General features: G+C 34.9%; 1 protein-coding gene and 1 pseudogene across 1 annotated transcript in view; both read right to left on the bottom strand.

Annotated features, from left to right (window-relative positions):
- Nucleotides 1–25,488, bottom strand: part of LOC131401188 (transmembrane protein 182-like) — a 357,489-nt gene that overhangs the window by 257,576 nt on the left and 74,425 nt on the right. The window lies entirely within an intron of this gene.
- The window catches only part of LOC131400299 (sodium/hydrogen exchanger 2-like), a 68,231-nt pseudogene continuing 58,886 nt past the window's right edge, over nucleotides 16,144–25,488 (bottom strand).

Below are 25,488 nucleotides of genomic sequence, written 5' to 3'. Positions count from 1 at the left end.
GGTACAGTGAGGGAAACAAAAGATGTAAAAGTCATGGCCCCTGCCCTTGAAGGACTTAGAACCTAATTGGACAGGCAAGACTTAAAGAAGTGAATAGAGATCAAAGCATGTGCATGATAATAGAGTTCAAACTTGGCATGTGTATATGTATAAATGCAACAAGAAAATGAAAATTTAGGAAAGAAATAGAAAAAGATGGAGTTAGAGAAGGCTTATATGAAAACATGCACTGTGAGCTGGCCCTGAAGTAATGGGGGTATGCGTGAAAAAAATAAGTCATTCTCTGTAATGGGAGCATCATGAGTAAAATGTATGGGAGAAAATAAGGAACTTTATAAGATATTTATGAAAAAGAAAGTTGGATAGATCCGAGTCAAGGGTAGGGAACAGGGGGCAGCTGACAAAGGGCTTTAAATACCAAGATTAAAAGTTTAATTTGGCATAACATCACAAAAAATGCATAACCTAAATATATTTATGAGGAAACAATAAATCCAACTTTAGTGACATTCTATAAAACAACTTGCATGCACTTTTCAAAAATGCCAGTGCAATGAAAGACAACAAAAAGCTGAAAAACAGTTTTAGATTAAAGGTGGTTAAAAGGATATGACAACTAAATGCAACGTGTGTTCCTAGATCAGGAGAAAAAAATACTATAAAAATCATTACTGGGACATTTGGCAAAATTCTGAATATGGAATTAGATAACACTATTGTATCAATTTTAAACTTTCTGAATTTGATAAATAGTTGTGATTATGTACTAGAATGTCCTTTTTCTTAGGAAATATTAATACATGCTGAAGTATTTAGCAGTGAAAAGTCAAGATATTTGCAACTTAGCCTCAAATGATTCAGCAAATGACAATAATAATATGTACATATATAGACAGAAAGTGGTAAAGCAAAGATGGCAAAGGTAATAATTAATGAATCCAGGTAAAGGGTATATGCATATTCATTGAACCATCTTTTAAATTCTGTATGCTTGACATTTTTAAAATAAAAAGTTGGAAAAAGAAAATAAAGCTTGATTTGGTCCTACATATTGGTTAAATAAATTATTTCCTATCAATATAATATATATTATGCAGTCATTAAAATTCATACCTATGGTAGAAATATGACAGTAAAAACATGAATTTCCCCTAAAATAACCTAAAAATGTCATTCAATTATAATAAAATCACAACATATTTCTTTTCACAACTTGAGCAATAAAGTATTAAAATTTGAAGAAAAGAATGTGGAGTTGAATTAGTCCTGCTTATATGTACACATTATTAGGCACATAATTATTAATAAAACTTATGTGTTTTACATGAAGAAAGCCATTATATGTGCTGAAAATATATCCCAGAAAATTATGAACTGTGCCATAATGAAGTTAGAAGCAAGATGGACATTGAATATTCTTCTTTTCTTTGGTTAAAATTCTCAGATTTTTTTCAATATTAATAAATCTAAGAGTATCTTGAAATTGCTTTTAATATTTTCTATACTTCAATATTTCTGTTTTTATATTTTATAACAGCCCGCTTGGGATAAGCAACAATTCAAATTCTATTTCTATAACAAGATAAGATAAAACCAAGTGATATAAAGTGCACATCTTTAAATTTTTCTGATCCTCTTTGTACTTCTAATGTAGAAATGAGGCATTTTCCTCTCAACTCTGGGTAATTTTGAAACTCTATTTCAAAAAGCATATTTTGCACTCTTGACTGTTAAAATCTTTAACTTTCTCAACTCCCTATGGTATAAAAAATTCCGCCAAAGACTACAATACCTCAAGAAAAATTTTCCAATTACATATGGGCTACACAAGTCAGTTTATAAACAATTGCTTTATAACGTCAAATAGAAAATAAACTGAGTTACTAGATAATTCATTCTAGTATTAATAATTAGTATGATAAAGAAACCAAAAACACTCATGATCATAATTTGAAGTAAAAACATTCATAATTCAAAATTATTCAACCTGGATAGGCCCTCAGAGATCATGTAAACAGCTATTTTAATTTACTGATTAGGAAACCAAGGCCACAAAGAAGTTGACAGACTTTCCTAAGATAGTATAGGAAGCTGGGTAGTAATAGAGTAAAAGCTAGAATCCAGATTTTCATTGCCGTTACCCCTTACTAGAAAAACTGATTTCTTGATTTTCAAATTACAGATGGGTGCAAAATAACAATTATCTATTCAGAAGTCAGAAAATGAATATCTCCCTTTATTTGGAGAGAAATTCAAGTATAAAAAGACCTAACATGTAAGGGCCTAACATATAAGGGTTAGTTCCAGTCAACAAGATCACCTAGATGATATACAGATATTTTACCCAAATGAGAATTTGTTCACTCACAGTTGGAGGGATGTCTCTTCTTGTCACATCTGGGTTGTAGAGTGGAATGGAGTCATATCATTGTTAAGACTGGAGAGATAGGCTGGGGTTAGACAATGCAAAGCTTTTCAAGCTGTGTTAACTATATATTTTTTTTTACTTTTTTCTAAGATTAATTGATGATTGAAATGGCTAGACCAGATTTATGCTTTAAAAAGATCACTCTATTTGTAGTGTGAAAAAAGTCTAGAAAGTGAGCCATAACGGATATGAGGAGAATGTTTAGGAGAGCATTTTAGCATTCCAAGTAAGAGATGGTAATAGCTAAGACAAAGATGTTGGCAGAGGAGATGTAGAGAAATGGACTTAGTGAACAAATAGACATGAAGGGAGAGCAGTGTGATAGAGAGGGAGGTATAAAGAATGATGCTAAGATTTCACACTTGTGCAAAAGGGGTAGAGGATGGTGATACTAATCTAAAAGTAAGAACCAGATTGGCAGGGAAAATTAAAAGTTCAATTTTAGACATTAAAAGCTGAAGATCCCTATGAGATATCTAAGTGAGGGTGTAAAGAAAACAGTTGACTATATGTTCTAGAACTCAGAAGAAGTATTTAGACCAGAGATCTAAATTTGTAATTCATGTGTGTATATTCAATAAACGGAGCTGTATGTAGGTATGGATGAGATCATCAGGGAAAGAGTAAAGAGTAAGAAGAGAAAAGGGTCCAGAGGAGTCTTTGAGGAACTCAGACATTTAGTGATATAACAATGAGAATAAGCCTGCAAAAGAGACAGACAAAGAGGAACCAGAATTGTAAGAGGAAAATCAGAAAATGAGTTGTCACAAAACACAAAAAAAAGAATATTTCAAGAAGGTGGGAGTTTGACTCATATGGAATCCTGCTGAAGGCTCAAGTGAAATGAGGATGGAAAATGCCCATTAGCAACCTTAATAAAAGAGGTGAGAGCAGCAAAGGCTATGAGGTCAAGAGAAAGTATAGTTTAGGTTAGTTGTGTTTTAAATAGCAGTAACTTAAGCCTGAAGGATCAAGGATCTAGTTGAGAAGAAGAGTGCGAATGTACATGACAGAAAAAAAAAATGATTGACAATGCAAGACAAGAAAGGAATAGATTACAGAGCATAGCTTGAGATAGGAGTTCCCATCTCTGCTGTAAAAAGAAGAAAGAAAAGGATAGGAGCAGGTGCAGGTATTTTGGAACGTTGAAGGAGCTCCCATGGATGGCTACTGTAAGCCAAGTTGCTCTTTGCAGATTTCCCTTTTCTTAGATTATAGGAATTTTAGGACTGAATGGAATCTGAGATGATAAGGTAGTTCTCAATCATTCTGAAAATATGGGGGGGGGTCAATTTTTGGTGTCACAATGACTGGCACTTACTACTGGCATTTATTGGGCAGCGATCAGGGATGCCAAAGAAAAAACAATTGTTCTAACAAAAATCCAATAGTGACCACATTAAGACATCCCTAATTTTAAAGATAAGGAAACTGAAAACAAGTTAAGAGATTTGTTAATGTCAGTAAAGTAAGTTTTAAAGATCAATAACTCAAGCTCAGATTGTATAATTCTAAATCCTTGTTCTTCTATTATATTATAACATCAATTCAAGAATGAGAGATCACACTTGAAGTTCCAAAAATTTTCCTAAAGTAGTTAAAGTAGTTAGAGGTCAAAATGATTAAAATAAAACATCTTTATATATGCACAAGTCTTAGATTTTTGTATGTCCTCTGGGGTGGGAAAGGTTAGCATTTTAAATTGTCTTCTTAGATTTTTGTGCTGAGAGACACCTCTAGTATGTTTTCTAATGTGATTATCCCATTGCCTGATCTTCTGTAAAAATGAACATATTGCCAGTACTGCTAGTAATAATATGAGATAAGATCAAATGTGTCAGAAGTCTTATATTTAACCTTTAAAAGAAATTATACTGATTAGGTAATGAGCTTAGAGAAGCCAAAATTCGGTGTTTACTCTGCTTACTGCTATATTCCAAACACTGTGGAATATAGAATGCTACCTGGCATAGGGTAGTTGCTCAATAAATATTTGTTGACTACATCAACAACATTAATGTAAGTAATATGAGTGAGAAAATGAAATAATAGATGGGAAAGCACTTTGCACAGTATCATGAAACTGTGTGGTCTAATTAAAAAAAAACAGAAAATTAGACTATGGAGAGCGCTGACTGGTGACTAATTCTGATAAAAATTGAGTATTAATCTTCTAATCTGGCTTTTAGGTCACAGTCACAAAGGATCATTGGAATTATAGTTATCTTTATAAGAGCAGAGCAGAGGGAAATAGTTGCATAAATAGCTCTTATCTACCAGATGATTGCTATTTCTACCAGATCTGGTCCACAAGCTCTGACTTTGCCCTTGGGTAGAGGCTCTCAATTTAAAGCAAGGGGAAGGAGAAGGGTGATGAATTGCACATATCACATAATTTGCTATTAGAGAAATTTGCCTTTGTAAGTCATTTTGAGAGTCTCTATTTGTCTTGATTCTTAAATCCTTAATTAAACAGATTAACTGACTACATAGTCTGAATTCACTTAATACCTGATTTTACATGTCTGGACCTGACATATCAGTGCCCTAACTTGGAAATATAGTAATTGGAATATCAGTTTTGCAAACTTTGAATGCATGCATATTTAACAATACCATTAAATGATCTAACAAGGGTGAGTGATGTTTGTTTGTTTACCTTCTATAGACAGAGAGAGGAGAAAGCAAGAGTGAGACTAAGATGGTAAAAGTAAAGGGGAGAGAAAATGGAGAGTTGCTAGAAATTGTCCAAAATATTAAGTTTTGTTTTGTTTTTCTAAACCAAAGTATGATTGAATGAAAAGTAAGAGAAGGAGTGGAGATTTGCCCTAGAGTTTATATATGGGAACAACGGCTTTAAGAAAGAAAGCTATCAACCTATGTCAAAAACCTGAGATGGAATATGGGAAAAAATGGCTGTCGATAAACAATAAAACCTATTGCTTTCAAATGAGCTTCCACACTACTTAGTCATTGTCAAAGGACTTCGAAAATGCATTCTCATAAAGTTGTTATTTTCACCTTATTTCATAAATGTGGAAAGAAGCATATAATAATTTCCATTAATGTTAAGGTTGAAACTTAAAAGAAATTCAGGGATGTCCTAGCTCTTTAGCACTTTTAAATGACAGAAATGCCTTATTGTGGCCTTGGTTTCCTTAACACACCAAAAGAGCATGTCACCACAAGAGCTTCCTTTCCAATTTGAAACTATGCAATTTTTTGTAAATGCATCTGAATTACCTAAAGTCAGGGGATCATCCTACTCACACAGTTTCCATAAGTAATTTTGTGTAATTCTCGCTTTTTAGGTGACATTTAAGTTGTGAGCTTCCGCTAAATTTATTCTGACATTTGAAAAATTACCATACAATGCTTTCATAGGATAGAGCTACATCCTTTTAACAGTGCTTATCGCAGGCAAAAAGCTTCCCAGTGTGAGCAGGTCTGCCTAATGACCTGGTCTTTCTTAAAAGGCTGACTCCATATTTGCATTTTTAAACCCATCCACACTACTCTCCATCCTCACTTACCTTAATTCATTCTACTCAGTCTACCAGAGATAGATCAAAATTAATGCTTCTAAAATAGAGATGTCAAACCAACCAGACTTAGTGACATCTCCTCACATAGCCCACTTTATGTATTTTGTACTATCATATTCTGTCCATTTGAAGATGTAAAATATAGTCAATAGACAAAATTTTAAACCATATGGTCAAATCTCTGTAGTAACTAGCATATCTGGTGAAATGAAATATTGAGTAAATCAAGGCCATGGTTTAAAAAAAAAATGCCTTGATTTCAAAGGTCTACTATTTTTGTTTATAATTCATATCCATACTCCAAATTAACTTTTATTTACTATGTATTCATTTATTTCTTTATTTCAAAAATGTTTATTGCACATTTCATTGGAGCCAACACTGTACTAGACTTTGAGTATATAGTGGTGAATAAACCATATATATTTCCTGCACTTATGGAACTCATAGCATAGTAGAGGAGACAAACATCACATAAGTGGAGAAGAAAATAACTAAATGACTAATAGATGGATAGATAGAAAGAAAGATAAATAGGAAGATATATAAATAATAGATAGATATAGTGATACATTCTACGAAAGTATTAAAAACGAGACAATAGACCCCAAATGGAGATGTTTATGCTATGCCCCACATCACCAAACCGAGACTTAACTACAGTTTCAGCTCTCCCCAAAATGGAATCTTAAACCAGTCAATCAAGAATTGCCTGATCAGCACCAGTTAGGTAATCTGTCAGATAGACCCTTGCCATCCCCTTGCAATAACCTTGCAATAGGAAAGTAATCTTGTAATAACCAACCGGCTTTTTTGCCTAGTAACTTCTTTGTTCCTGCTCCTTATAAAAGTCTTTCATTTTGTATAGCTCCTTGGAGCTCCTTTCTATCTGCTACATTGGATGCTGCCCAATTCATGAATCATTGAATAAAGGCAATAATATCTCTAAAATTTATTCAATTGAATTTTGTTTTTTAAGATAAAGCCAATATCTAAAGTTTACTCAATTGATTTTTTTTAACAAAGAAAAAAGTCAAGGCGAAATGATACAGAAAAACAAGGGGGTGGGAATCAGTTTACACAGAGTGGTCTGGGAAGGCTTCTCTGAGGGAGTTCTATATTTGCTGAGAATTAAAGGATAAGAGGAAGGCAGACATGCAAGGAACTTAGAAGATGGTGTTTTAGGGAGAGGAAATGACATGTTTGAAAGCCCCAGGATAAGAAAAAGTTTGTCACATTTGAAGAAGTTAAAGAGGCTGTTAAAACACAGTGGACAAGAAAGAGAATGGCCCAAAAGCCTGAGGTTTCAAAGGTAGATGTGAGCCATATTTTTCGCAGCTTATAGCCATGCTAAGTTTAGGGGATTTTATTAAAAATTCAAAAACAAGCAATCAAAGTATTTTTGGGAGGTTAGTAATAAAAATTGTCTTTAAAAATATTGCTTTTGGTCCTGTGGGAATAATAGATTGAAGAAGGAAAGGAAAACAGGGAAAATTTTTTTTTTATTGATGTTTTAATGGTTTCTAACATTGTGAAATTTTGGGTTGTACATTTTTGTTTGTCCATCACCCCATATATGACTCCCTTCACCCCTTGTGCTCACCCCCCACCCCCACTGCCTGGGTAACCACAGTCCAGTTTTCTCTGTCCATGTGTTGGTTTATATTCCACATATGAGTGAGATCATACAGTGTTTGTCTTTCTCTTTCTGGCTTATTTCACTTAACATAATACGCTCCAGGCCCATCCACGTTGTTGCAAATGGGACGATTTTGTCTTTTTTTATGGCTGAGTAGTATTCCATTGTATATATATACCACATTTTCTTAATCCAATCGTCAGTCGAGGGACACTTAGGTTGCTTCCACTTCTTGGCTATGGTGAACAATGCTGCAATGAACATAGGGGTGCATAAGCCTCTTTGGATTGTTGATTTCAGGTGCATTGGATAGATTCCCAGTAGTGGGATGGCTGGATCATAGGGCATCTCTATTTTTAATTCTTTGAGGAATCTCCATACCGTTTTCCATAGAGGCTGCACCAATTTGCATTCCCACCAGCTGTGTATGAGGGTTCCTGTTTCTCCACATCCTCTCCAACATTTGTTGTTTTTTGTCTTGGTGATTATAGCCATTCTAATGGGCGTGAGGTGGTATCTTAGTGTTGTTTTGATTTGCATTTCCCTGATGATTAGTGATGTTGAGCATCTTTTCATGTGCCTATTGGCCATCTGTATATCTTCCTTGGAGAAGTGTCTGTTCATTTCCTCTGCCCATTTTTTGATCGGGTTGTTTGTTTTTTTGTTGTTCAATTGTGTGAGTTCTTTATATATTATGGAGATTAACCCCTTGTCAGATGTATGTTTTGCAAATATTCTCTCCCAGCTGGTTGGTTGTTTGTTCATCTTGATTCTGGTTTCATTTGTCTTATAAAAGCTCTTTAGTCTGATAAAGTCCCACTTGTTTATTTTTTCTTTAGTTTCCCTAGTCTGGGTAGGCATGTCATCCGAAAAGATTCCTTTAAAACCAATGTCAAATAGTGTGTTGCCTATATTTTCTTCTATGAGTTTTATAGTTTCAGGTCTCACCCTCAGGTCTTTGATCCATTTTGAGTTAATTTTTGTGAATGGCGATAGCACATGGTCCACTTTCATTCTTTTGCATGTGGCTGTCCAGTTTTCCCAACACCATTTATTGAAGAGACTTTCCTTTCTCCATTGCATGTTCTTAGCACCTTTGTCGAAAATTAGCTGTCTGTATATGTGTGGTTTTATTTCTGGGCTTTCAATTCTGTTCCATTGATCTGTGTGTCTGTTTTTGTACCAGTACCATGCTGTTTTGATTACTATTGCTTTGTAGTATGTTTTGAAGTCAGGGATTGTGATGCCTCCTGCTTTGTTCTTTTTCTTTAGGATTTCTTTAGCTATTCGGGGTCTTTTGTTGCCCCATATAAATTTTAGTATTCTTTTTTCTATTTCTGTGAAGAATGTCATTGGGATTCTGATTGAGATTGCATTGAATCTGTAGATTGCTTTAGGTAATATAGACATTTTAACTATGTTTATTCTTCCAATCCACGTGCATGGGATATCTTTCCATTTCTTTATGTCATCGTGGATTTCCCTCAATAATGTCTTGTAGTTCTCATTGTATAGGTCCTTCACCACCTTGGTAAGATTTATTCCTAGGTATTTTATTCTTTTTGATGCAATTGTAAATGCTATTATCTTTTTGAGCTCTCTTTCTGTTAGTTCATTATTAGCATATAGAAATGCAACTGATTTTTGTAGATTGATTTTGTACCCTGCAACTTTGCTGTAGTTGTTGATTGTTTCTAACAGTTTTCCAACAGATTCTTTAGGGTTTTCTATATATACAATCATGTCATCTGCAAATAGTGAGAGTTTCACTTCTTCGTTACCTATTTGGATTCCTTTTATTCCTTTTTCTTGCCTAATTGCTCTGGCCAAAACCTCCAGTACTATGTTGAACAGGAGTGGTGAGAGTGGGCAGCCCTGCCTCGTTCCTGGAAAACAGGGAAAATTTTAAGGTAGTTCAGGAAACAAGTGATAGAAGGTAGACTAAGATTATGGCAATGGGAATAGAGAATAGCATAGAGATTCCACAAAGAGACACATACAAGAAAGTTCACGGCAACAACATTTGTGAAAGCAAAAAAGAAAAAAATATATATCAATTGAAAAGACAATGGATAAATAAATTGGTGTGTAATCATAAAAAAACAATATTGTAGAGCAGTAAAAATAATGAGCTACTACTCACAACCATATGAATAAATATTAGCAATATAATGTTAACAGATCAAAAAATTCCAGAAGGCTACGTGCAAAATATAAACATACACACACACACCCACACACACACTTTTATAAAGTTAAAAAAACAATTTAGACAAATCAATATATTATTTATGTGTATGTGTCTATGTGTGTAATATGTGATTTCAAAAACTATTTTTTGAAAGGCAAGAGAATGGTAAAAAAATAGATTCAGGATATCAGTTACCTGTGAGCGGGAGAGGCAAGGAAACAGAATGGGAGTGCATTCCATAGGTTATTGTTAACTTTCTATTTATCAGGTTGAGTGCTGGGTTCACAGTTGTTAAAAGTATAAAATCAATCAATCAATCAATAACATGTATGGGCCAATGATTCTAATGTGTAGTGAATCAAAATATATTATTAATACAATTCAGTATATCTGGAAATATTTTTTAAAAAATCAAATACATGGATTGAAGATATATTTTGGAATTAGAAACACAAGGTTTGATGTGAGGGATGAAGAAAGGAAATAATCAAAGATATATTCTACAGTTTTGGCTTTAATAACTGGGAGGATGTCAGTGCCATTGACTAAAATGGAAGAAAAAGAACAGATGAGCATAAGACTTCTCCTTTGTGGACATATTGGCGGTGATGTTCTTGTGAGACATTCAAGTGGAATTATGAAGTAATAGTTGAATACGCACATCTAGACCTCAGAGTAGATATCTGGAATAGAGATAGACATTTGGAAGTCATCAGAATTTACATTGCATTTGAAACCATGAGAATGAGTGTAATCACCTAATGAAAAATGTGAGAACAGAATGTTCAGGACCTAATTCTGGAGAACTCTCACATTTAGAGGCTTAATAGAGGAAGATCAGCCTGCAAAGAAGACTATGAAATGTCCAGAAAGGCAGAAACACTAGGAGGGTATGATGTCAATATAAGCAAAAAAGAAATTATTTCAAGAAAGAGGGAGTAGTCCACCATATGAAACTGTGCTGACAAGTTTCATAATATTAGGACAAAAGAATATATCCTAACTTGGCAATATGGAAGCCAGCAGAGACTTTGGCAAGAACAATTTTGATGGAACAATGCAGACAGAATCCAAATTGTATTTAAGTGGAATTGACAAGTGGAGACAGTATGTGAAAAGTTTCTTAAGTGCCCTCGGTCATAATAGTAGTAACAATAACACCTTATAAACATAAAATGCTTTTAAACTTATATCACTATTTGATTTTTATAACAAAACAATCCTGAAAGATAGGTCCTATATCCTATTTCTACAAAAAAAGGATACTGAGTAATCAGTAACATGTTTGAGATTAGAAAGCTCATCAGGAATAAAGTTGCGATTAGAACCCAGGTCTTCTGATTTTAACTCCAGTCTTTATTCCCCCTCAAGAAGAACCAAGGGGGGGAAATGGCTAGATGCCTACAGAGCATCTCCACTATATCACAGAAAAAATTTAAAAGACATGTTCTACTGATGGTGGACCAGGCACTAATCTGCCTGAAGCACATCATGGCAATTTTACCAGTCTCCAAAGGTAGAATGTAATATGGTACTCTTATACATCTTTTTCCCAGTGGGCTTTAATTCTTATACAAAATGAACATTTCTGCAAATATTTTAACCACTAGATGGTGCAAGAATGACATGAGACGTTCTCTATTTACACTGTCAATTTCAATCACCCAACAACAACCCCTCAAACACCTAAACCCTTCCCAAACTCCCCAATCAGAGTCTTAAATAGATTACAGCATTATTTGAAACAATGGGAAAATGTAAATGTCAAATGACCAAGTCTCTAGGAGTAAGATGCATTTGAATACTTGGAGCAAATGTAAAATTAAAGGAGAATATGAGTGTTATTGATAACTTAGAGTTATTAAGAATTCTAAAAGATATAGGAATTGGAAGCTAATTCTTTAAAATTACTTTGCATTTTGAAGTAAAATTTTGCTACCTGACACGTATATTAAAGTGAAGGTCAGTTAACGCTTAGATAAAAACATAATTTGATTTTGGGCTGGTTTAATACAATTAATTAATTTTTACCTGAGAAGAAAATAAATGTTGATTCTTAGGCATTTACAAAACAAAACAAAAAAACAATTTAAAACCTAAGAAATCATCTCACCCATTTTAGGGAAATAATATATTTTGTTTAAAGGGAAGTCTATCAAACACATTTTTTGGCTTGTCTTACCCTACCACACACACACACACAAATATCCACCATCATTATCCTAGTTAAAAAAAATTTAGCCAAAATTTGAAATACTATCTCATTCAGTTACTGAATAGATTTTTAGACATTTTTTCCAAGATTCTTTTGGCCAGCTTTATAGAACTGAAGTGCTGTGAATTGGCAATTAGAGAGAAATGGTGATATGGACGGGCCAAAGAGATAATTCAAGAGAAAAGTTGCCTTAGAATGAAATTCTTAAAGCATTTTATTTCCTCTTCTGCACTCAACCCCAACCTTATCTTTTCAAGTAGCTAAAATGCAGTATTTGTTATAAAGCTGTTGGTGTCAACCACTTAAATAAATGACACATTTCTCCCATTCCCCTATTGATTTAAAAATAAACCCCATCTCTCTCAGCTTTTGTAAATATCCTGTTTTAATTATGGTAGAAATTATTTCACATGCTATAATTGTCTCTCCTAAATATAAACTATCTCAGTTCAAGATCCTGAAAGAGAACGTTGGCTCATTTATTCCCATCTAAGTGAAAAATTTCAAATTGCACTACTTTAATAGTTTGTTTACCTGTACAATAACAATAAAAAGGATAACAACTAGGATTGCTGCAATACAGAGCTTCTTTCTGGAAAACTCTGGGGGCAGGAAAACAAGGGAGAAACAGGGTGCTCCCCTCAGTCCTCCACAGGCTATAATAAATTGGTCTTTTCTGATGACTATTCACATGACATCTATTCACAAAGAAAATCAGCACAAGAACTCCTAAATTTTCAAATAAGAGTAGTTTAGTAATTAATCGACAGAAAGAAAAAGTTATAAATGTGTTATAATAAATTAGTGTTAAACTAGATTGGAATTCTAAGGATTTGTGATGAATAATTTAAAATCCTAAACTAAATATTAAAAGATTTATTTCCTAAAATTACTTACAGAGAGCTTTCTTTAAATAGTTGCATTTTGTTTTGGTTTTTCCTTTTGATTCTTCTCAGTTTCTTAGAATGAAAGCAGTACAATTCCCTTCCTTAGGCCCATGTGTATTATCCGGGATATTCTGCAAAAGCAGTCTCTACAAACAGAATATAACATTTCTCTTCAGTCTAAAAAATACTACTGAGCTGACCCAAGCTAATGAACTAAAAGCTAAGTAATGTGACCTGTGCTGATTTTAATCTTTGATGAGGCAGGCCTCCAGATTGTTCAAGGCTTTGAAGAAAAGTGGTTTTTCTCCTGCCACCCAAAGCCTAGAGTTCTGAGACTCAAGTCTCAGCCAAAGCTTTTTATTACTCACACTTGTCTATAGTTTCAAAAACTAGCCTTAACCGTGAGAGAAGTAAGTGCTCGGTCATGTACCAGTACTGTTTGAAGGGCACCCATTAAATCTTTGTCCCACAGATCTCACTCTTAGTGACTATGTTCTCAATCTTACTATGAATGAGTTTATCAGATAATTTACTTCAAGGCCAGAAAGAGAATACAAGGTTCCTTGACAGGTTGGCTGAAAGTATGAATCTTTAAACAAAATTTGAGCTGAAATAAGTTGTCCAAGAGCCAATTTAGCCAAAATTCATTTGTTTGAAAAAAATCCCAGATCCTCTTCATTGGAGTATGCGGCAATTTGGAGGGCTGTGGGAGTAAGTAGTCTTGCAACCTCTGTATATGATAAAGAATTTTGGTCCCTTTTTCTATTTCTAAAATCATTTTAATTCAATTTAAATATTTTACACAGTTCCATAAAATGAAAACATAGTCAAATTATTAGAGCAGACATAATTAACTTAAATAAAAGCTAAATCCACTGAAAAGTTCTGATCTTTCAATTTTCTTTTTAAAAACTCTTTAGGTCTCTTTAGCTCTTTTAATTCTCTTTTTTATTACTACAAAAGCAGAGGAAGCTGTTAGAGAAAAATACAAATATGCAAACGAAGAATATAATACCCGTAATCCCACCCATCCAGAGAAAATTATTGTTAACACTTTGGAATAAAACATTCCAAAGCCATATATGACTATATTTATATTATTATTTTTCTAATGATTGTTTTAACTACTTCCCTACTGTTGAACATTTAAGTTGTTCCAACAATGCCTAACATATACGATAACATATCTAATCACTCTTATGCTGTATTAAAATTACCAGAACTCAAAGCTAGTGACAGTATATTCATTTGGAGCCAAATTACCATTTTGACTAAATGGAAAAGTCATCCAGCATACTTTCAGTCAAACTGCGTTTAGTCAACTTACATGTGGAGTTTCAGCAATATTGACATATTGCCAGGATGCTGACTTTTCAGTTTTGTTTATTACTGATCCTATGTGGGTCCCCAAACCAAAGGAATTAGAATATTCTGATGTATCAACTACTGAAACCTTCTAATTTAATAGATTGCAAAAAAATTATCATTTTACATGGTTAAAGTCCAAAGAGAAAAAAATACCATGGCCTCCTATGACCCGTATTCAGCTCATCTTTCCTCTGCATATCTAGGTACAGTATTAAGCTAAATTCTGATACCAGGATTATGGAGTTACAGATATCTCATTGACTATATTATAATAAAGATTTCTTCCTCTTTTCTCCTCATACTAGAGGTAGTGATTACAGACTATAGTTTAGAAATAAAATGGTATTGGAAACAGGATTTGTTTCATCTCCTGAATTTTTACACAAGACTATATATAGAAATCCATAGAAATCCTTGCCTTTGTATCTAACGTTTGCTTTTGTTGAGTCTTAACATTTTATAGAAAAACCACTTCAATTTTCCCGTTATTTTTTTTCTGTCAGCTATTTTTCATAGCACATGAGCACAAAGTAGACTTTTTGTCCAATTTTATTTAAAAAGATGTTTAGATGAAAAAAGAACATTTTACAACCCTAGTGAGATTTTCCTGTGGGCTCAGAGTAATCTATAAATTGCCTTCTATGAACTTGCATGACATTTAGCTGGTGGTTTGACTGTTAATGGCCAACCTGAATACATTTTAATGAATAATAAAGCATACCCTGGCCAGTCTTATTATTCACTCTTAAAACCCTAAGCAATTTCCCCAATGTGCCCCTCAGTATTGCTAGAGTAAGTTTCATAGTCTCCAAAGAAAAGTCTGCAATGATTCTGTTTATTTGCGGAGGAGGAGGAAGGTAGAGATATAAATGTCAAGAAAATATAATGAGCTATAAACTTAATTCCTATGCAGACTATAAAATGTAAGATTAAAGAGACCTCTCAGTTTAACTAGCAATGAAGCTGTGATGTTTTCAGGATGAAAAATATGCTACACTGTATATTTCACTCTAGCGCCAAGGGAATATTTTTTTAAATGTAAGTGTTAAGCTGAGAAGAAGGTTTAGCTTCAGCCAAGGGTAAAGTCATTTGGCAGATGTGGTTTGGGGTCACCAGATGTCACCCATCCTCCACCAGGCTTTGACGGAAAAACACAGATGGTATATATTTTCCTACTGGAGTCAGCATAGTCAGTACTTTAATAGCATTAGACATTAGCAAGGTGCATACACATGTGTTAGGATAGGAAGTTGGAACAATAGTGCTGAAGGCAGTGGTGACTTTTACTCCTTTTTTATAAATTGGGGTGAGGCAGGGAGATGTAAACATTCAGAGGGAGAAGAATAAGAGAAATCTCTCAGCTCTCATTCTAGCAATAGCAATAGTATTGAGTATTAATTATTAGTAGTACTACTAACAGCATCCATATATTTGTTATATTACACCATATTATAATAGAACTAGTATTTATAGTAGTAGTAGCAGCAGCAGCAGTATTATTAATAGTAAAAGCTAACATTTACTGAGAGTTTATGTTGTGCCAGGCTCTATGCCAAGATCTTTGACTGTATTATGTCATATAATTCTCACAGAGGCTGGCAGAAGTTGATTATATTACCACCCCCATTTTACAACTGAGGAATCTAAGGCCTAGAGTGATTATATATCTTTCCTCAGTGCCATAAGGCTAAGGAGTAAAGCTAGGATTTGAATTCAGGTAGTCTGATTCCAGAGCCTGTGTCTTAACCTTGCTATTATGTACCCGCAATATAACTGGAGATATAAAATAGTCAGCTTACGATAAATAAAGCAAATATAGCATTTAAAATATTGGAATTTTAAATTTCTTGCTTCTATTGCAATCCCAGGTTCAATTGACATATTTTATGTAAACAATATTCACCAAACCTAATACTCTACAAATAAGACAAAAAATGACAATGAAACAAATATAAGGCCAATTCCATTCACGGTTCTTTCCAATTGCAGAAACACGAAGAAGATGAAGATAAGAGTGTCACTAACACTACTCCACATCTTCAAGAAGTACTCGATAGTGGTATGGGACTTCTGAGAAACGTTAGTTTCCACATAGCATTTCATGTTCATAGCACAGGCAATAATTCTAAGGAAGGAAAAAAATGTGCAAGAGTAATACTTGCATTTAACTTTAAGGAAAAGTGATCACATGAACGTTCTTGAAGGCTAAATCAGGATTTCTGTTACTCAAGGTATCTTAGTCTTTTCCAGAATATGAAAAACATGCGATTTCCCCAGAATTTATATAATAACTTTTCTAAGACTAGCAAATGCTTAGCTTTCCAAATAAATAACAGTTTCTATGTCCTTTTATATGCTGAGAACCACCTGCCTGCTTTATCATATTTAACCTTGTCTAATCTTTTTCCTTCTCAAATAGGGTTACACTGAGAGATTCCAATCATTCGTTGGCAGCAAACCACTAAGAGGCAGAAATACATCCTTGTAGCCTCTAAAGCACTATAGTGTTATCAATAAAGCAATTTTTGATGCTTGGGTAAGTTTTTACTATTTTATTCTATTCACTATTCTTTCAAATTTTCTTATACTCTTGTTTACTAATTCTTTCCAAGTCTTCCTCAAGAGTATTTCATTGCACCTTTTAACCCACCAAAATGGTTTCTGACCAGCAAGACTTTCTTCCTACTCTTACTCATTTAAAGGTCAGATATTTAGATATTTTCCTAACAACTGGGAGGAGGGAGCACAGGAGGGGAGAGAAGATTGTATATGAGATGAGCAACAATCTGCTGGCATCCCATGCTAAAGTATTTTAAATTATTCTCTACTGAACATATGGGAAAGGGTGATAGCCATCCACATATCTGCACTCATTTCAGAGAAGACAGAAGTTCTTCCACTTCTAATATAATCTTTTCAAAATGCAAAACTCCCAGAAAATGACTCACATTAAAAGCCATAAGAGTAAGAATGCCAAACTAGAAATCTAGGGTGCAGACTGAGGATATGGGTCAACTGTGTTGAATCCTCAGTTTTGCCCAGGAGCAACCTACCAGACTAAACAAACAATTCTAAATCTTGTAATGTGGTACTCAGGGCATAAAAACCATAGATTGCTAACCCTTAGTTTAAACTAATCTACCCTGGAAATCTACCCTGAAAATGGCCAGAGGATTACCATATGTAAAACCCAAAGTAGTAGGTGAAGCAGTGATCAGCAAGGAGCTAGATTACAATTTCAGCTCTGGTTAAACCCAGACTCACAAAAGGAGCCTTGAAAAGACTGATTCTCCTTCAGCTCCTTTAATATCATTAATAACTGATTGACACTTTCCCATAAAGTTACTGCAGGCCCTCTGGGATTGCTCCAGTCAAATTAAACCCATGGAATTCGGTTAGAGGCATACCAATTTAAGACAGTTAATGACTTAAAATGCCATTTGGCAAGCTTAATCCTTGTTCTTTTTTTGACCTACAGATGAGGTTTAAATATACATATATGTATATATATGTGTGTGTGTGTGTATATATATATACACATATATATATAAGTGTAGCTAACATTTCTTAAGTGCTTATTTTGTGATAAATATATTTTCTGAGTGTTTTATCTATTTTATCTCAATTAAATCTCAGATTAACCTTTATGAAATAGGCATTGTTACTATCTCCATGTTACAGGTGAGTAAGGGCTAGAGAAATTAAGTAACTTTCTCAAGTTCACTTGGCTAGGAAGTAGCAGGACTGGGATTGAATCTAATCAATCTGTCTCCAGAGCCCATGTTCTTAAACACTTTGATATATATTTCACATATACACAAGATATTTCATTTGTATGAATGATGATTAATGCTTTTCAAGTGTGACATGTTCAATCAACATGATGTTTTGCTTTTCCATTTCTTGGAAGTGTCAGCAAAAATACCTGGAACACAAGAATTCAGTTAGGAAAACTTTATTGCTCATACAGTTTGCAAACTGGGGAGAAGCAGTCTTCAAAACAAATTGAAAGTACACTCCGAAGAGGGTGTGGGAGGGCAAAACTTATAAAGGCAATAATCATAGACTGCAGGGATTGTTTTGAAAGCCCTCTGATTCATTGGTTCCCCTAGCGATACTGGTGTTCTAAAATCAGCTCTATCAGTCTTTTGGCCATCCATCAGGAAGGAATGCTCAGTTTCAGGTATAAGTTATGGTTTTTCCAAGAACAGAGTACATGACTACACTTCAGTCCTGGCATGGCCACTTGACTCTGTTTTGTTTTAGATCCTGGTTAGCCACACAGAGTGCATTTTGTCTTTCTCTTTTAGGGGTCTTCTATCTTTTAAGTCCACGTTTACCTCTTTTGATCGAAACCTAACACAGACAGCATTGATGATCAGTTTGGTGTTTGTCCCATTTCAGTGCCAAGGTGGTATCTACCTGCCTTGGGTCCATCTATTTCCACAGAGGGTCTTGAGAGCTTAATGGGACTCAGTTATCCAATCGAGTAACTTGGGCTATGTAGGGAAGGGGTCCGACCAGCTACCTGTTATATACCTGTTCAAGTCTCAGAGTGGAAGTTCATGGAGGTTCCGGTGATAATCACATCAAGGGTCCTACTATATTGAGTCATAAAGATTCAGGTCGGAGTTTCCTGGGGGCATTTGTGGAGGCAAGCCAGAATTATTTTAAAGAACAACCAGATGCTTAGTCCTAAAACCAACAATAATGTGAGGACCTGGAGACCCAATCTTAAAAGTGAACCCAGACTTGATGGTAACCAACTGAAAAGATCTGGAAAGCATGAAAGTGAGAAATAGCAATGAGGTTATACAGGCAGTTTCTTATTTATTGTTAGGCAGGCCCATATTTGAGCCATAATAATAAATTGTTTCAAAGTTTTCCAGTCTGTGCCCTGGAGGGTAGAAATCCATCAAGGTAACCCAGATAAACTAGAAAGGGGGAATTGCCCACATATCCAACAGTTAGACTGACTTTTATGTGTAGCAAAGAAATGAGCCCATCCTAAAAAGACATTGTTGTCAGGGGCCCATTCATACGTGGATTGGAAAAATAAACACAGTATCAGAAAATTCCTAAATGACATTTGAACAATATATGACAATGATAATATTAAATAGTCTTGGAAGTGGATATAGAGGCTAGGTCCAGTGTCTTGGGACAGCTGTCTACAACAGATGTCAGCTACTTCTCTTCCTTGAAGTTATTATTGTGAGTTGGCTTTGTTTTGGTGTCTGAGATTGGAGTGGAATTCCAGTCATCTGAAGGAGTTAGTGAGGCACTTTCCAATGCAGTTCAAGGGCTGTCTTCTTCTGATATGTTGCCAGATATCCAGACACCAGGCTCTATATTGTGATAAATGGGGTCCTTTAAAGTGGAATCTGGGAAAGCTTCTTTAACCTGTTGATGATAGGCTCAAGCATAAGACATTAGAGACTTACAGTAGCTGCTCATACTAGCATAAGACAACAAGGGAGCAGCAGAAGGTTGTATACCAACAGAAACTGATTTGCCAGTGATCATCCCATGTGGGGTCAGTTCATGTTTTCCAAAGAGGACATTGTGAACAGTCAGCGAGACCAAAGGCAAAACCTTAGGCAGGGGAATCCAGGCTATAGGTATATAACAAAACCTCAAAGACAATTAATCAGACTAGAATCCAATATCTACAAATGTGTAACATAATTTTTCTCTCCACAATTACCCTCACTTTTTTACCAAATATAATCACAGTAAAACAAATTTTTTATATTAAAAACTTGCCCTGACTATTTATATAAGTGAAAATAAGAATACTCATTGACATTCAGGTGACATCAGTATCATGGCAGAGTGAGTTCCCTTTGTCTCTCCCCTCTAAGTTACAACTAAATGGACATTCATTAACCAACAGAGGATTCCCCACACAACAGTACAGGACACCTAAGAGATCTATGCAGCTATACATCTGATGGTGGGTGGCCAGAATCCCCAGGAGGCAGTGGAATTAGGTGAGTAGACCCCTCCTCCTTCCCAGAGGCAGTTATCCAGGTCACAGATCCTCAGGCAGTGGCTGGAGCAACTGTGAGTGGAGGCAGGGGCAGCCCACCTACACGCAAACACTTTTGGAGTGGTAGCCTGGCTCCTGGGAGCACCTACCTACTAAGGGGGCCCTGACCATGTGAACACTCCCCACTGAGTGGTGGCGGCTCAGCCTGTGCAAAGATGCTGCACCCACCAAGCACAGCAGCTTGGCTGAACCCACCCTTGACCACAGCACTGACACAAGCAAAACCACACTTCCTGCCTAGCACAGCAGATCATCCAGACCTGTCAGCTGAGCTCACTGTCCCCACCTATGTGAGCACAACCCTCTTACTAAGTACAGTGGCCCAGCTGAGACCCACAAATGAGCACGGAGGCCCCACTCGAGTGAGCACAACTCACTGAGTAGCTGAGGTCAGCCTGCATGAACACAGAGCAGCCTGACCAGCACAACTACCAGCAGATGGGGTGGGATAAGAAAACACAGCTCCTGCCCAACCCAAGTGGTGGCAGGTGGAATCTGCAACCCAATACTACCACAAATGCACTGGCAAAGGATCAATTCATCAAACATCATGAATAACTACTGTAACACTGCAGAAAAGAAGGAAAATGACAAGTCTCCAGAAACAAACCCTGAAATCTTGAAAGATTACAATCTAAATGACAGAGAATTCAAAATAGTTGTCATAAAGAAGCTCAATGAGTTATAAGAAAACACAGAAAGACAGTTTAATGATCTCCAGGAATAAAATTAATGAACAGATGGAATACTCCACCAAAGAGATTGAAAGCCTTAAAAAAACTACACAGAAATTCTGGATCCGAGGAACACAATTAATGAGATAAAAAATAATGTAGAAACCATAAAAAATAGAGCAGACCTTATGGAGGATGGGATTAGTGAATTAGAAGATAGAAATATAGAAATGCTTCAGGTGGAGGAGGAGAAATAACTAAGATTCTTGAAAAATGAAGAAATTATTAGAGAAATATCCAACTCAATTAAGAAAAGCAACATAAGCATTATAAGTATTCCAGAAGGAGAAGAGAGGGAGAAAGGAGCAGAGAGCTTGTTCAAAGAAATAATAGCTGAGATCTTCTCAAACCTGGGGAAGGAACTGGACTTACAAGTACATGAAGCAAACAGAACTCCTAATTATGTCAATGTAAAAAGACCTTTCCAAGGCATATAATATTAAAACTGCCAAAAGTCAATGATAAAGAAAAAATATTAAGGGCAGGAAGGCAGAAGAAAATAACCTACAAAGGAACCCCTAACAGGCTTTCAGTGGATTTCTCAGAAGAAATCTTACAGGCTAGGAGAGAATGGAATGAAATATTCAAAAAACTGAAAGACAAAAACTATCAGCCAAGAATATTCTATCCGGCAAAATTATCCTTCATATCTGATGAAGAAATAAAAACTTTCCCAACTAAACAAAACCTGAGAGAGTTCATCACCACTAGATATACATTAGAAGAAATGATGAAGGGAGACCTCCTACATGAACCAAAAAGACAAAGGTTTACAAATATTTGAGAAAGGAGATAAGTAGACAGACAAAATTTAAAAAATTGCAAATCTCTATCAGAATAGATTAGTAAACACTTAATTATAACATAAAAGATAAAGAGAAGGAAAGCATCAAAAATAACTATAACCATTTCAATTTAGTCACAAACTCACAACACAAAAAATAATAATTTGTAACAAAAACAAAACAGAAGGAGAAGAGGAAAGGGATGGAAACTGCTTGGGTTAATGGAGATAAGAGGCTATCAGAAAATGGACTGTGTCATTTATGAGATGTTTCATACAAACTTCATGGTAACCACTAAGTAAAAAATCAGAGCAGAGCCAAAAATCATAAGTAAAGAGAAAACTGAGAGAACCATCACAGAAAACCACCAAACTGAAATGGTAGTCAGAAATACAAGGAGAAAAAAAAACCCAATGGAAATATAGAACAAATAGAAAACAAGAGATAAAATGGCAGTATTAAGCCTTCATATATCAATAATCACTCTAAATGTAAATTGATTGAATTCTCCAATCAAAGGACACAGAGTGGCTGAAGGGATGAAAAAACAACACCCAACAATATGCTGCCTCCAAGAAACACATCTCAGCTCTAAAGAAAAACAGAGGTTCAGAGTGAAGGGATGGAAGATGATACTCCAAGTAAATGGCAACCAAAAGAAAGCAGGTGTAGCCAACCTTATATCACACAAAGCAGACGTCAAGATAAAAAAACAATGAGAGACAAATAGGGGCAATATATAATGATAAAAGGGACATTCCACCAAGAGGATACAATACTGATGAATACATATGCACCCAACACAGGATCACCAAAGTATATAAAGCAACTATTAACAGACCTAAAGGGAGAAATTGGCAGCAATGGAATAATAGTAGGGGACCTCAACACCCCGTTAACACCAATGGATAGATCATTTAGACATAAAGACAAAAGGAAACAGTGGCCTTAAATGAAACACTAGACCTGATGGACTTAATAGACATATACAGAACACTCCATCCAAAAGTAGCAGAAAACACATTCTTCTCAAGTGCACATGGAACATTCTCAAAGACTGATCATATGTTGGGAAAGAACACAAACCTCAATGAATTTAAGAAGATTGAAATCATATCAAGCATCTTTTCTGACCACATTACTATGAGACTAGAAATTTACTACACAAAAAAAGCTAAGAAAGTCACAAATATGGGAAGACTAAACAACATACTACCGAACAATCATAGGATCAATGAGGAAATCAAAGGAAAAATCATAAAATACTTGTAAACAGATGAAAATGAAAACACAACATACCAACTCTTATGGGATGCCGCAAAGCAGTACTAAGAGGGGAATTTCTACCGATACAGGCCTACCTCAACAAACAAGAAAAATCTTAAATAAGTAACCTTAAAATACACCAAACAGAACTAGAAAAAGAAGAACAAACAAAGTCCAATGTCAACAGAAGGAGAGAAATAATAAAAATTAGAGCAGAAATAAATGAAATAGAGACTAACAAAACAAAGGAAAGGATCAATGAAACCAAGACCTGATTCTTTGAGAAGATAAACAAAATTGACAAACCCCTGGCCAGACTCACTAAGAGAAAAAGAGAGAAGTCTCAAATAAATAAAATTAAAAATGAAAGAGGAGAAATTACAACAGATACCACAGGAATGAAAAAGATTATAAGAGAATACTATGAAAAACTATATACCAACAAATTTGTTAACCTAGAATAAATGGATAAATTCTTAGAATCATACAACTTCCTAAAATTGAATGAAGAAGAAAGAGGGAATCTGAATAGACTAATTACAACCAAAGAGATTGAAACAATAATCAAAATCTTCCCAAAAAACAAAAGTTCAGGACCAGATGGCTTCCCTGGAGAATTCTACCTAACATTGAAAGCATATTTAATACCTATCTTTCTCAAACTATTCTGAAAAATTTAAGAAGATGGGACACTTCCTAACTCATTCTATGAGGCCAACATTACCCTGGTACGAAAACCACAAAAGGACAATGCAAAAAAGGTAAATTACAGGTGAATATCACTGAAGAATATAGATGAAAAAATCGTCAACAAAATATTAGCAAATTGAATACAGTAATACATTAAAAGGATACAACACGATAATCAAGTGGGAATTATACCAGGGATGCAGGAATGGCTCAATATCCACATATGATACACCACATTAACAAAATGAAGAATAAAAATCACATGATCATCTCAATAGATGCAGAGACAGCATTCAACAAGATCCAACATCCATTTATGATAAGAGCTCTCAATGAAATGTGTGGAGAAGGAAAGTACCTCAATAATCAAGGCCACGTAAGACAAACCCACAGCCAACATCATACTTAATGGTGAAAAACGGAAAGCCATCCCACTGAGAACAGGAACGAGACAAGAGTACCCACTCTTTCCACTCTTATTCAACATAGTACTGGAGGTTATGGCCAGAGCAATTAGGTAAGAAAAAGAAATAATAGGGATCCAAATCGGAAAGGAAGAAGTAAAGCTGTCACTATTTGCACATGACATGATTCTATATACAGAACACTCTAAAGAATCCACCAGAAAACTTTTAGAAATAATCAGTCAACTGCAGGGAAGTTGCAGTGTACAAAATCAACTTACAAAAGTCAGTTGCATACACTAAAAGTCAGTTCTATACACTAATAACAAACTATCAAAAAGAGAAGTCAAGAATACAATCCAATTTCCAATAGCAACAAAAGGAAGAAAATATCTAGGAACAAATTTAACCAAGGAGGTGAAAGACCTAGACACTGAAAACTATAAGACATTATTGAAAGAAATTGAAGACAATATAAAGAAATGGAAAGGTAATCCATGCTCATGGGTTGGAAGAATAAATATAGTTAAAATGTTCATATTACATAAAACAATCTACAGATTCAATGCAATCCCTATCAGAATCCCAATGACAGTCTTCATGGAAATAGAACAAAGGATTCTAAAATTTATATGGAACAACAAAAGACCCCAAAAATACAAAGCAATCTTGAGAAAAACGAACAAAGCTGGAGGCATCACAATCCATGACTTCAAAATATACTATAAAGCTATAGTAATCAAAGCAGCATGGAACAGGGAGAAAAACAGACTTAAAGATCAATGGAACAGAATTCAGAGCCCAGAAATAAAACCACACTTTTATGGACAGCTAATCTTTCACAAAGGAGCCAAGAACATACAATGAAGAAAGGAAAGTCTCTACAATAAATGTGTTGGGAAAACTGAACAGCCAAGTGCTAAAGAGTGAAAGTAGACCATTATCTTATACCATACAGAAAAATCAACACAAAATGGATTAAAGACGTGAATTTTAGACCTGAAACCATAAAACTTCTAGATGAAAATATAGGCAGTACACTCTTTGACATTGGTGTTAGCAGTATCTTTTCAAATACCATATCTACTCAGGCAAGGGAAACAAAAGAAAAAATAAATGGGACTACATCAGACTAAAAAGCTACTGCAGGGCAAAGGAAACCATGAATAAAACAAAAAGACAACCCGCTAACTGGGAGAAAATATTTGCAAATCATATATTTGACAAGGGATTAATTTACAAAATATATAAAGAACTCACACAACTCAAAAAAAAATAAGATCA

The sequence above is a fragment of the Diceros bicornis genome, chromosome X, assembly GCF_020826845.1.
Source record: "Diceros bicornis minor isolate mBicDic1 chromosome X, mDicBic1.mat.cur, whole genome shotgun sequence".
In the NCBI taxonomy this organism is placed as follows: domain Eukaryota; kingdom Metazoa; phylum Chordata; class Mammalia; order Perissodactyla; family Rhinocerotidae; genus Diceros; species Diceros bicornis.
Note: the sequence above shows the minus strand (reverse complement) of the source record. Positions and strands in the feature narration are given on the sequence as shown.